Raw genomic sequence first — 14,633 nt, 5'->3', positions numbered from 1 at the left:
GTGAAATTGGAATTTGAACTACTCAACAATTTTAGTCATTAATTCTATAATGCCACATAGCTGAGAACTCTGAGCAACATCTGAGTCAACATTAATAACTGGTTTGTAGGTGGAAATCATTCACTATCCAAGTCAGCAAAAGTATTCTCAGTTCGTCAAAAGCATGAAGTTGCAGTGAAAGTGTGAGATGCTCCTGTAGTGTGCCAGACAGAATGCTGTCTACATTCTACAAATGAACCTGTCAGTAACACAATGAACGGCTGCCACATGGAGGACAGTCACGCATGACACGCAGATTTACATGCCAAACGTATTAGCCTTGAGCGAGATTATTCCAGAGCTGTGACCGTTAACTGCCTCCAGTGACACTCGAGTGTCTCAACAAAAGCCAAACTTTGATTTATGGGCTTTTCAGATTGTTCTTTTTTGCCTTCATTTGAGCTCAAGAGGGGTTTTGGGTCTTTTTCTTTTAATAACAGCAACATTTCTTAGATTGATCACTGGGTAACACTTTATAATAAGGTCCTATTTTTTACAGTAAGAGTAGTAAATGCACACTCAAAAAAAAAAAAAAAAAAAAAAAAAATATATATATATATATTATTTTTTTTTTTTGTATTTTTTTTTGAGTGCATTTACTATATATATATATTATTTTTTTTGTGTGTGTGCATTTACTACTATATATATATCTTTTTTTTGGGAAAAAAAAACATTGGGAGTGCATAACTAATTCCTCTGTTTTTCATATACCTGATATAGTTCTTAATATTCCATTTTAAGCCTAGTTACACACAATTTCACGAATTACTTAATTTTTAAGCATAGGAAGTAATATATTTTCAATCTAATTTTTCACATTCAGAATATATGTTAATAAATTAATTAAATGTCAGTATTTGAATAAAAAGAATGTATATACACTGATATATATATATATATATATATATATATATATATATATATATATATATATATATATATATATATATATATATATATAAATGCCTTCACAAAACTAAAAAATTCCCCTGAAAATCTAGAGGGCAATTTTTGCCCCTTAAAGGAATATTCCAGGTTCAATGCATGTTGATATCACTCGGCAGCGTTTGTTGCATAATGTTGATTACCACAAAAATTCATATAAAATCTGTTCCAGTAAGACACTTACAATGGAAGTCAATGGGGTCAATCTGTAAACATTAAAATACTCACTGTTTCAAAAGTATAGACACAAGACATAAACAATATGTGTTAACATGATTTTACTGTCATAAAATCACTTACTAACCACATCTGTGTAAAGTTTAAACCCTCCAAAAATTGACCTCATTGACTTCCATTGTAAGTGTCTCACTGGAACACAGATTTGTGGTTCTTTTAAAGAAAAGGAGGGACGAGTCCAAATTATTTTTTGTGGTAATCTATATTACGCCACAAATACTGTCGACTGAGATTAACTTGTATTGAACCCAGAATATTCCTTTAAATATAAATGTTCAATTCTGACACTGTTAGTTCATACTGTTAGAAATGTTTAATGTAAAAATATATTAGTATGTAGAAATTAACATTAACCAAAATTAATAAATACTATAAAAGTGTTTGTTCATGTTAACTAATGTAGTTAACTAATGTTAACATGTTACTGATCAAAGTGAAATGTAAATGATTGTCAGGTGCAAATTTACATGATTTTTATGTTTGTTTATATGTTTAATATTTCTACCCTGTCACTGAGGAATAGTCAAAAAAGATTTGATTTGCATAACTTACTAAATCCCATTCTATGAGTGTGAGAGAGAGACACTGGTGCAGTGCAGTCTGTGAACAGTATACACAGAGGGATTTAGTAGGCCTACTTATAGTCTGACTTTAAATACTTAACCTTTTAAGCTCAGATGGACATACACAAAATAGGTATAATTTGAAAGCTTAGAAGCTCTACTTTCCAATGCATGTAGACATTATGACCAAAACTGAACAGGTGCTTTAAAATTTGCAGATAAATCTGCACTGTACATATTATTGTAATCAGTAAAAACATCAAACTAATCAAATATCCATGTGTCATATGTTGCTGGAAAGCTCTCAAAGAGTAAAATACAACCAGCCTATTTGTTTTACTCATGAGTATATATATATATATAGCGAGTAATAGCTAAGTATATGTCTTTGACAATTATGTTGGTGTTGCTTATATGCCGTATTTTCGCATATAACTTCATATGAAATTAACGGAACATAAAATATCACATAGCATTACTTAGAGGAGGTGATTGTCTTTCAAACGAGCCCAAACACAAGGTAATCAGATGTATAGATCTTTAGATAATCCACATGAAGCACAGTGTTACATATGACCACCAGGAGATGGCGCCAAATACATGACACAGACTCAATGATGACTCAAATGACACAGAATGAAACTCATTCTGTGAAATCTCATTACTAAAATCATGTCTGCATGCTATGCAAACCTTTAGTCATTGTTGTGTTTGCATGTATAATTAGTTCTTATGTACAATTATTATGTTTTATTTGTTTGGAGACGTTTTTGGACACTATGATAAATTATTTTTGAAATCCTATAACTTTTGATTGCTTTGTCGTATCAACACAAATTTAGTCTCAGCTACAGTTGACATTATTGGGAATAAAATGAAAGCAGTTTTTCAGAGCCACCTTATTTATACCCAGATATATATAAATGGCAAATAAGAAAAAAAGTTAATTTTTGGCTCAGTTTTTGTTGTTGTTGTGATTTTTCATCATTTTCATAGGCTGAGAGTCTCAGAATGTATCATAATCTATATCATTAAAAAATTTGAAACATTTTCAGTACAATGATACCACATCACTTGACCCTCCATGTTTTGTCGAGTTATAAGCCTTTAATTTAGAGTATGCCACTGAAACAGGAAATCTTTAAAAACACCTTCAGAGCTTAAAGGGTTAAACTAGAGTTAACATTGTTACATGGAGAGGATGACTTAAGAGAAATATACTTTTCCCTTAAATCGTACATTTTAAATGTCTCAATCACTGTATTAGATAACAAAATATCAAAGTTGTGGTTACTTTAAAGAAAATTACCTTTAGTATTACAAATTGTCTATTTGTCTGCACATTCTTTGATTGGTTTCTAATCCTATACTTGTAAAAAGATTGAAGTTTAAAAAATCTTTTCATCGACTTGGAACTGCCAGTGGTGATGTCATTGTAATATCTGCATTCTGAATTGTGATTGGTCTGTTCTTTGTTACATCTATTTATGCTTGTATACAGTATATCAATTTGGATCTCTCTGTATTTTGGTTTACAATGTATCTATTTACCTGAAAACTGACTATCACCTCTGGAGTCACTAATTCGAATCCAGGGTGTGCTGAGTGACTCCAGCCAGGTCTCCTAAGCAACCAAATTGGCCCGGTTGCTAGGGAGGGTAGAGTCACATGGGGTAAGCTCCTCGTGGTCGCGATTAGTGGTTCTCGCTCTCAATGGGGCGTGTGGTAAGTTGTGCGTGGATCACGGAGCGTAGCATGAGCCTCCACATGCTGTGAGTCTCCGCGGTGTCATGCACAACGAGTCACGTGATAAGATGCGCGGATTGACGGTCTCAGAAGCGGAGGCAACTGAGACTTGTCCTCCACCACCCGGATTGAGGTGAGTAACCGTGCCACCACAAGGACCTACTAAGTAGTGGGAATTGGGCATTCCAAATTGGGAGAAAAGGGGATAAAAAGAAAAAAGAAAAAAATTATAAGCAAATAAGATTGAAGTGCGCCTCTGTGCATGTGTGAAATAGTCGCCTTACGACTGAAAGATAGATCAGAATTAGTAATTTAACAAGTGTGGTGGCTTCCGTTCAGTATAATAATAATGTGAATCTTATTATGTATTTAAATGTCAGTTTGATTTTCATAATATATGATGAGCATAATTGACTGTTAACCTAGAAAATCGATGCTTTTGAGCGTGACAAATTGGCGACATTAAGTTCTTATAATGACACTCAATTAAGTCACACTAAACCATTCTCATATTCAATTAAAAAGTTTTGCTTTATACTTGCATATTAACCCCTCTATGGTCTTAACGATCAAGTCCCTACGTTGTCTTTAAGGGTCAAATTGACCCTTATTTATGTGAAATTTCAAAAGCTTGTAATAAAGGCTCTGTTTGCTCTCTCTCTCTCTTTTGGTCTAAAATCGATCTAGGTGCCAGCTAACACTAGAAAAACGTTTTTTTTTTTTTTTTTTTACTCTATCATCTTCTATCACAATATACAGATCTGAAAGTCAGGAGATGTCCAAACACAGCTTCAAAAATCTTGTTAAAAAATTGTCACAAACTTGTAATAAAGGCTCTGTTTTCTCTACCTCCCTATTTTTAGTCTTAGATCATTCCATCAGATGGCAGCAAACACTAGAATTTTTGTAAATGGGAATGCCCCCGAAGTTGTTGACCGGTATGCCTCGTGCCGCCCCATCCCCCCCACAAGATGCCTCCCAGGGCAACTGCCCATGTCGCCATGCCTAAATCCGCCACTGTCCCAGGCAAACTGAGAGACTAGTAAAAATAGACTCGTTTTGTAGAAAACAACCTAAGGTATGAGCTGATATAGAGTTTGGAGCTATTTGGGGTTTACAGAAGCAGTGATCGGAGCAGACATGAGATTTTATTTTATACACTTTTTTTAATTCACAGTTTCACTTTCAATAACTAATAACTTTAATTTGAATTTATTCTCCTTTTTTTAAAAAAAAAAAAAAAGGTATTTATTTGTTTATTATGTCTCATTTGAACAAAAATCTTGTGTTTGCATTTGTGTCTGTTGTCAATGAGTGTGTGTGTGAAATTATGAGTATGAGTGTACTTATAGTAATATTTTGAACTTTTCTACCATTTTATGGTGAGGCTTCTCAAAAAAGACTGGATGTCTATGTGCCAAGTGACAAACCACGTTGGGGCGCACCTCGCCTTTCAGATCTGTATATTGCGACAGAAGGTGATAGAGAAATAATTATTTTTTCTAGTGTTGGCTGTCACCTAGACAAATGATTTAAGACCAAAAGTAGAGAGATAGAGCAAACAGAGCCTTTATTACAAGCTTTTGAATTTGAACATAAAAAGGGTCAATTTGACCATTTAAGGACAAACTAGGGAATTTGTTTTTGTAGCTTTGTGTATAAATGCATGAAATAAAAAAATAAAAAATGACATTGCCAGGTTCAGATCACATCTGTAGAGGATGTCATGAAGTTTCAGGCCAAAAACGTAAAGTTAAGTTGATGTAAATCAGTGTTAAAAATTCAAAAGGGTCAAACTGACCCATAAGACCAAGGAAGGGTTCATTAATCAGACAAATAAACCACATGTGAAATCAAAATGTGAAACAAAATTTACACAACAAATAATGTGACAAATTAATGTTTTCAAACTTTGAAAAAAGCACACATTTCAGTGTTATAGCTCAAACAAGCTAAATAGTTGCTGTGTCTCAAAGACATTTATAACTAGAGATTTTAGTCATTAACAGTCTGGATAGACAGCTGCATATTTCACATGTGGTTTATTTTTGTGATCATGTAATATGCAAGTCACAGAATAAATTATTAAATATTGTAATGTTGTAAATTACATACAGGATAACCCTTCAGATTTGGTTTCTAGGTCTTTATTTGTATTCCTCAAGCTATGTGGAAAATCAATATTATGTTCTGTGAGCTTCCAAATCAATCAACAGGATCAATACAACCAATAGCTCCAATCAATATCTCAGTGGTGACCCAAAAACCATCCTGCAAAAGTGGGGGTTTAGTTTCAGTTACCATAGCAAAGCTCTACTCTATGGATCTGACTTATTTGTGGAATCATAAAACCACAGTTAATCAGTTTGCACGTCTTGTCCGGTCTACTCATATTTCATTGTTAGTGCAATCTCTATAAAACATTTTTTTTTAAATCATTCACAGACAACTGGAGAATTCATGGAAATGTAATTTGTCAAAACGTTTTGTAACCCATATGATACGTGTGTTTAGATGTCTGATTTAGATGTTATGATTGAATTCTGAACATGAAAGTTTTATTGATTGAATGCGAAATGATCCATAAATTCACAAAAACCATCAGCCACTGTTCTAATGTACTTTAAATATACTATTAATATAATATCTATCCTACATTACACCTTTGATTATCTGTTAGAGTAAACTTAATCTTACAGAATGCACAATATTCCTAGTGATGCATTCACATAATGTGTATATTTTATATAAGAAGTTACAGTGGCAGCGGGGGTGTGGTCGAGCGCCCGTCTGGAGAGAGAGAGCGGTAAGGGCGCTTACACCTGAGCTAAATTATGTCTAACACCTGTCTCTAATTCCAGTGAGCTTGGGGAGAGCGGCATATAAACAGCCACGCCAACGCCAAAAGAGTGAGAGAGTCTGACACGAGAGAGCCTACAGTGATCGTGGAGGCTGATTTGTTTATGTTTATGAAGCTAATGTGTTTACCTATGTGAAGCTAATGAGTTGAGCGCCTACGAGCCTCTGAGACGGAGTTTGTGAAGCTGTAAAGCATTGAAGTGGCTGATTAAAAGCCTTACCTGAGTCTGGAAAAACCCGCTTTCCTGTGTCCTCCTTCCCTTCTGCTTGTTGAGTCTTTACAGTTACTTTTAATGTATATTCAAATTGGGGGCCTGAGTATCTCAGCGAGTATTGACGCTGACTATCACCCCTGGAGTTACGAGTTTGAATCCAGGGTGTGCTGAGTGACTCCAGCCAGGTCTCCTAAGCAACCAAAACTGGCCCGGTTGCTAGGGAGGGTAGAGTCACATGGGGTAACCTCCTCGTGGTCGCTATAATGTGGTTCTCGCCCGCGGAGAATAGCATAAAGCCTCCACACGCGCTAGGTCTCCACGGTAACACGCTCAACAAGCCACGTGATAAGATGCGCAGATTGACGGTCTCAGACTTGGAGGCAACTGAGATTCGTCACTACACCACCACGAGGACTTAGAGCGCATTGGGAATTGGGCATGTGAAACTGGGGAGAAAATAAAATAAAATAAAATATAAAATCCTAAATATCTTATGCTTGATTCTCAAACAAGAGAAAGTACATTTATCTTGTTTAAAGGATTTTTTTAGATTTTTTTTTTTTTACAGGAAAACAATGCAACAAATCTCATCAAGAAGATGTCTGCAGTATATCTTTGCCCTAATATCGAAGGCTTTACTAGAGAGAAAAAAAATTATGATATAATTGTGCCTGACAACAGGCGCCTGTAAAAGGGCTAGAAAAAGCATTTTAGCTTAGCATAAAGCTAAATGTTCACTTGATAATTTAAACAAGGTTAACTATTTTTGTTTCTCCAAACTTACTTCAAAACCCAACAGGGTCCACAACCACATCTTTTTCTGATCTCAATGACGTCATATCCCCCTTTTCACTCATAACAGTGTGCGAGCACCCCCTGTCTGCTTGTATGAATGTAACGCATCATAACAAAGTGTTTCATCACTGTTCAAAAGCTCCTCAGATCATATAATTTATATGGATAAATATTTTCCAAATGAATAAACTAAATATTAAATGAAACAAATAAATGCAACTGTATTCTGATTACCAACGATTTAACCCTATAACGCCGTCCGTATCAAATTTGATGCGCTATTTTCTAAAGCCTGTGCATTATTTTATTTTTATTTTTTGGGGGGGGATTTTTCCCCTTTTTCTCCCAATTTGGAATGTCCAATTCCCAATGTGCTCTAAGTCCTCGTGGTCGCATAGTGATTCGCCTCAGTCCGGGTGGCGGAGGACGAATCCCAGTTGCCTCCGCGTCTGAGACAGTCAACCCGCGCATCTTATCACGTGGCTTGTTGAGCGCGTTGCCACGGAGACATAGCGCGTGTGGAGGCTTCACACTATCCACCGCGACAACCATGCTCAATTCACCATGCGCCCCACCGAGAACAAACCACATTATAGCGACCACGAAAATGTTACCGCTCCCTGGTGGTCTAGTGGTTAGGATTCGGTGCTCTCACCGCCGCGGCCCGGGTTCGATTTCCGGCCAGGGAATCGAAGTTAAACATAATACTGTACATTATATATATATATATTTTTTATATATATTTTAATTTTTAATTTTTATTGAATAATGTGTATCTATATAGTAAAAAACAAAACAAAAAACAAAAACAAAAACAGCATATTGTATACTGTACAGTGTATGTTATTATTTGTATATTGTTGAGTGTAATTATGTGTATAACAGATGTTTAAATTGTGTTGTGTTAATTTGATGGTTTAAGTTGAGTGTAATTATGTATAACAGATGTTTAAATTGTGTTGTGTTAATTTGATGGTTTAAGTTGAGTGTAATTATGTGTATAACAGATGTTTAAATTGTGTTGTGTTAATTTGATGTTTTAAGTTGAGTGTAATTATGTATAACAGATGTTTAAATTGTGTTGTGTTAATTTGATGGTTTAAGTTGAGTGTAATTATGTGTATAACAGATGTTTAAATTGTGTTGTGTTAATTTGATGGTTTAAGTTGAGTGTAATTATGTGTATAACAGATGTTTAAATTGTGTTGTGTTAATTTGATGTTATTGTAAATTGGTATATGTCTCATCACTGTCACGACTACTATGTTGATCAGAACTGCACCCAAGAATTTCACACACCATTGCACTTGTGTATATGGCTGTGTGACAATAAAAGTGATTTGATTTGATACCCTATGTGACTCTACCCTCCCTAGCAACTGGGCCAATTTGGTTGCTTATGAGACCTGGCTGGAGTTGGGATTCAAACTAGTGAGCTAGTGAACTCCAGGCATGGTAGCCAGTGTGTTTTACCACTGAGCTACCCAGGCCCCTAAGTTTGTGCATTATTAACATAATAAAAATGTAGCCGAAAATCTATTTTCACCTGGTGGATGTTTCCAGGCATTTCTAGATGTAAAAATATTTTTAAACATTTTTCAAAAATGTTCGCTTTTGTATTGAATGAACTCGTTTTTTTTTTTTTTTTTTTTTTTATGTCAAATCTTTGTTGATTTTAGTAGTAAAAGTGACTTATGTCGGGATAAATGACCACTTATTTTAATAAAGTAAAAGTGACAGTAATGATTACATTGTTACTGATATTTTAAAATGAGTATTTGCTGAATATAAGCAACTTGTGCTTGATTAAAATTTTGTATATTATTTTATTGAAAACGCATGTTGAAATCCAGGCTTTTGAGGAATATCTCTCAATCACCATTACATTACATTCATGCACACCACAAAACAAATCACAGAGCTTTGAAAATTCTGACATATACATGTTATAAAATATATTTAAAGTGTGAACTAATATTTCTGTGTATTTTCATATATGCAGTCTGCTCTGTCATTATAAAGATGTCATTATTTTACATTTCAAGCTATGATGGTGTCATCTTACCATAAGATCCTGAGACCCAGAAAAAAAAGGTTTACAATTTCCCTTTTTTAAATGTCAAAATAGTGTTTGGTGCATAAAATACATATGATAAAAATAGTTTATTGATAAAAGAATATTTTACTCATATTGTATTTGATACTGTGATAGATTTCAATCCATAATTATAGAGCAAGAAGAGGAAGTTGTCATGGTCAAACTCTCAAACATTTGGTATCTCTGAAAAGTCCAGAGAGTCCTCTGGTAATACCCCAAGATTTACCACTGTAGAACAACTTACATAACAAATGTCCTACGCAAACGAATTGCTGGGCCTCAGGAGGATAATGACATTTAAAGCCTAATGGATCAAATATGATACATAATAAAGGCGATGAAATGGTGACACCTAAAATACACATATTCCCTTATGCATGCATGTACATTTTAACCTAACATCTTCATGTTGGGAAAACTATTGGACACGTTATTTGTCATCTACCGAGCTATACCATATTTTGCTTCTTTTTTAGGTCCTCGTGGTGGCACAGTTACTCACCTCAATCCGGGTGGCAGAGGACAAGTCTCAGTTGCCTCCGCTTCAATCCGCGCATCTTATCACGTGACTCGTTGTGCATGACTCGTTGTGCATGACACCGCGGAGACTCACAGCATGTGGAGGCTCACGCTACTCTCCACGATCCACGCACAACTTACCACATGCCCCATTGAGAGCAAGAACCACTAATCGTGACCACGAGGAGGTTACCTCATGTGACTCTACCCTCCCTAGCAACCGGCCAATTTGGTTGCTTAGGAGAGCTGGTTGATTCAATCTCGCGACTCCAGGGGTGGTAGTCAGCGTCAATACTCACTGAGTTACCCAGGCCCCCCTTGAAAGTCCTTTGATAATGTTTGTTAATTTAGGAAACCTATAAATGTCTTCAAACTCACAGGTTAGTTTACTGAAATACACTAGAGGTCGACCGATAGTGGATTTTGCCGATACCGATAACTAAAGTGGTGGAAAAGAGTTTTTAAAATTTATTTCTAGAATGTAAAAAAAATAAATGCTTAGTCTTTCCTTTCTATGACAAAGACAAGGCCTCAATTGTCCAAAATAAATTAAATTCCAGATGCAGTTTATTTTTCAACCAAAATCACAATAATAACCTAAATAAAAATGAATATTTGGTACATAATGTGGGACTATTGGCTATTAACAAACCCAAAATGCACAAGGGACTGTTAAAGTATTTACCAAATTAAGCTTTGTTTGACCTATATAGTCACCAGATTATGGGTTTATATGTAAATATATTTCACCAGATGAGGTTTAATGGGCATATTGAATAGGGCATATTATTATTCACAAGATATGAAGTTGGAGACTATGTGCTGACGGGGCACGTTTCCATATAGTCACATTTTTCGGTAAAACCGATATATCGGTCTACCTCTAAAAGACACTGACCTCTTCTATGTATTTTTCTAATATTTCTTCTTTTTGTCTACCAACTGTGTTTACATGTTTGAAAGTTCATGCCAATTTTTCATTGATCATCATTCTTTATCAAATGTGTGGCTATTTTCCTTGAGTGTTTAAGATGGGTAGGCTTCAGGCCATGTTTTGTTTGCATGAGTGTATTGTAAGGCTGGCACCAGGATGTCTACACCCAAACAGTGCCATTTCCGGTAAAAGTCAAAGAACTCTTCGAGAATCAACGTCATAGAATTCTCTCACAAAAGCTGAAATCTACACCGGAATATCACCACGTGTGATAAATTGCAAATCACCTTGCTGCCCCCTCTTCTCTCTCCCCCTTCTCCCCTTCAACAGCTCAGGACCAACACAAAGACACAAGATTTATATGTAAAAATATAACAAATACCATGAAAACAAAGAATGCAACTGTATGTGTTTGATATCATTTAAGAGGTCTCTGTGCGACTGGTATAGTGGTCTCTTTCCCATGTTGATAAAACTAATGGTGACAAAGTTATAAGGTCCTTCCCAAATATTGCATAATTCTGGAGGTCTAGCCCCCTCCTTGACCTCCTGTATGTTAACAAGGTTAAACCCCAGGAAATCAAGAACACATTCACCCCCAAATTCTCATTGTTCAAAGGATAATACCATTTGGTACACAATGTTTATTCTGTCTGGGTATTTAAGGAAAGTTGGCAAGAAGCTCGGGCAGTCTGTATTCAGATCTCCCATACTGTCGCTGTATGTAGTTTCTATTTGCCAAGTATGTTTCTCTGACTTACACTATATTACCAAAAGTATTCGCTCACCCATCCAAATAATTGAATTCAGGTGTTCCAATCACTTCCATGGCCACAGGTGTATAAAATGAAGCACCTAGGCATGCAGACTGCTTCTACAAACATTTGTGAAAGAATGGGCCGCTCTCAGGAGCTCAGTGAATTCCAGCGTGGTACTGTGATAGGATGCCAGCTGTGCAACAAGTCCAGTCGTGAAATTTCCTCGCTACTAAATATTCCACAGTCAACTGTCAGTGGTATTATAACAAGTGGAATAATAAGTGGAAGCGATTGGGAATGACAGCAACTCAGCCACGAAGTGGTAGGCCACGTAAAATGACAGAGTGGGGTCAGCGGATGCTGAGGCGCATAGTGCGCAGAGGTCGCCAACTTTCTGCAGAGTCAATCGCTACAGACCTCCAAAGTTCATGTGGCCTTCAGATTAGCTCAAGAACAGTGCGTAGAGAGCTTCATGGAATGGGTTTCCATGGCCGAGCAGCTGCATCCAAGCCATACATCACCAAGTGCAATGCAAAGCGTCGGATGCAGTGGTGTAAAGCACGCCGCCACTGGACTCTAGAGCAGTGGAGACGCGTTCTCTGGAGTGACGAATCACGCTTCTCCATCTGGCAATCTGATGGACGAGTCTGGGTTTGGCGGTTGCCAGGAGAACGGTACTTGTCTGACTGCATTGTGCCAACTGTGAAGTTTGGTGGAGGGGGATTATGGTGTGGGGTTGTTTTTCAGGAGCTGGGCTTGGCCCCTTAGTTCCAGTGAAAGGAACTCTGAATGCTTCAGCATACCAAGAGATTTTGGACAATTCCATGCTCCCAACTTTGTGGGAACAGTTTGGGGATGGCCCCTTCCTGTTCCAACATGACTGCGCACCAGTGCACAAAGCAAGGTCCATAAAGACATGGATGAGTGAGTTTGGTGTGGAAGAACTTGACTGGCCTGCACAGAGTCCTGACCTCAACCCGATAGAGCACCTTTGGGATGAATTAGAGCGAAGACTGCGAGCCAGGCCTTCTTGTCCAACATCAGTGTCTGACCTCACAAATGTGCTTCTGGAAGAATGGTCAAAAATTCCCATAAACACACTCCTAAACCTTGTGCAAAGCCTTCCCAGAAGAGTTGAAGCTGTTATAGCTGCAAAGGGTGGGCCGACATCATATTAAACCCTATGGATTAAGAAGGGATGTCACTTAAATTCATATGCGTCTAAAGGCAGATGAGCGAATACTTTTGGCAATATAGTGTATATCTTATTTTTAGGAATGTTTGTTTATTCTGATCATATGTGAAATTGGGATTGATTGAATTCTTGTAACAATGTTTTACATCCTACTTGGCAAATAAATTTTTATTAATTGATTTATTCTGAATTTCTCTAGAATCATTGTGAGAAACCACCCAGGACAACCAGGTAGGATTTTCATTAGACCAGGGTAGACCATACTGGAGCTTTAATATAGGAGAAACCACCCAGGACAACCGGGTAGGAGAAAGCCATATAAAGACTCTCAGTCACTGCTCACCGCCCGTCTTAGCAAGTTGTATGTACGTGACTAGGCAGCAATATTGTCTGGTTATGAGACAAGCCAAACCGGATGATATTAGTTAACCCTACAAACGCTAAGAACGGAACTGGCTATCTTTTCAGGAGGTTTACGTAATTTAATAACGGCCAGCGTAAGACTCCAAAGATCGAAAGGACAATGAATAGAAGAGGATGTAGAGTAATCAATAACTTAAAAAGATCAAATTAAAAGAATGATCAGAAGTTAATTAGAGCTGTAATCTAAATTAGAGGTCAATTTAAAATTGGAGTCAGATTAATATAAAATTATAGTCAGATAAAATTAATAGAATCAATTTGTAAAATGTAAATTAACAATAATTGCTTTACTTAAGCGCTCAGAAAAGACAGAACAATGCAGAGACCTTCAAGGGGCCATTCTACTGGAATCCGACATCAGAACAAATAGTTTGTTTTTTACCCTTTTTTACAGTATTTGAGTTTTGATTTTATATTTACACAACCATACACAATCATTTCTCATTAAATTTAACACAGATTTAGAGGAGACCTATACCAGAGGATGAAAACTGAACATCTTGAAGTGATGGAGGACGATCTCTCACAGGCAGCAAAGCAGACATGTCTAAACTCAGCCAAAGGGGGGCGCTATATCGCGAAAATGTTTACGCTTAAAAAGTCTACATATGCATAAGCCAGGCAAATGAGGTATCATTTCAAAGTTTAGAATCTGACTTTTTTTTTTCAGAGAATACCAACACTTTTGCATTTATGTTACTTAAAATAACAAAATAAAGCTTCAAACATTTGTTGCAAATTAGCGCCCCCTAGAGGTAATGGGTAGAAATATTTATGTAAAAATAAAAGTCCTTCACATAGCACCTAAATGGACAAGTCATATATCAAATGAAAGCTCTCATTCTCAGGAATGTGACTGTACAGGTTACTTTGTTGCCCCAATATCACAGTTCGAAATATTTTCAAAAGAATCACAAAGTGAAATATGATTTCTGTATGTCATCAAATCTCTTTTAAGCTCTGATCACGCTGCTGTAAGCCCCAAATAGCTAAAACTTTATATCTGCTTTTACCTTAAGAAGTTCTCTATAAAATGAGACATTGTTTACTTGTCTGTGAGCTTGCTTGTGTGAATAATCCAATGTTATATCTTAGATGTCCAGAACAAAATATGCCATCCAGAAGGAAAAGCATGCAAAACAAATCATCAGAAAATATATTTTTGACTATTGATGATAAAATGTTATACATCATCATTATACATCAAAGGGGAGGCTCTCAGCTTTCTAATGACACCTAGATTGAGCTTGTAGTCCACTCAGAGGCCGAGATATTCAATGAAACATTGAGGGTGTTGCTTGAAC

General features: G+C 36.4%; 1 long non-coding RNA gene and 1 other non-coding gene across 2 annotated transcripts in view; one reads left to right on the top strand and one right to left on the bottom strand.

The window, feature by feature from the left end:
* LOC127423824 (uncharacterized) overlaps positions 1 to 14,190 on the bottom strand; it is a 73,722-nt gene extending 59,532 nt beyond the window's left edge. Inside the window, exon 1 of the long non-coding RNA XR_007894383.1 lies at positions 14,134 to 14,190. This is a non-coding gene — a long non-coding RNA (uncharacterized LOC127423824). The remainder of the gene's footprint in view (positions 1 to 14,133) is intronic.
* On the top strand, positions 8,020 to 8,091 carry trnae-cuc (transfer RNA glutamic acid (anticodon CUC)). The gene has a single exon. It is a non-coding gene; the product is annotated as a tRNA-Glu (tRNA).
* Positions 14,191 to 14,633: the final 443 nt, after the last annotated feature.

The sequence above is a fragment of the Myxocyprinus asiaticus genome, chromosome 3 (assembly GCF_019703515.2).
Source record: "Myxocyprinus asiaticus isolate MX2 ecotype Aquarium Trade chromosome 3, UBuf_Myxa_2, whole genome shotgun sequence".
Lineage (NCBI taxonomy): Eukaryota > Metazoa > Chordata > Actinopteri > Cypriniformes > Catostomidae > Myxocyprinus > Myxocyprinus asiaticus.
This window is presented reverse-complemented; position numbering and strand designations above follow the sequence as displayed.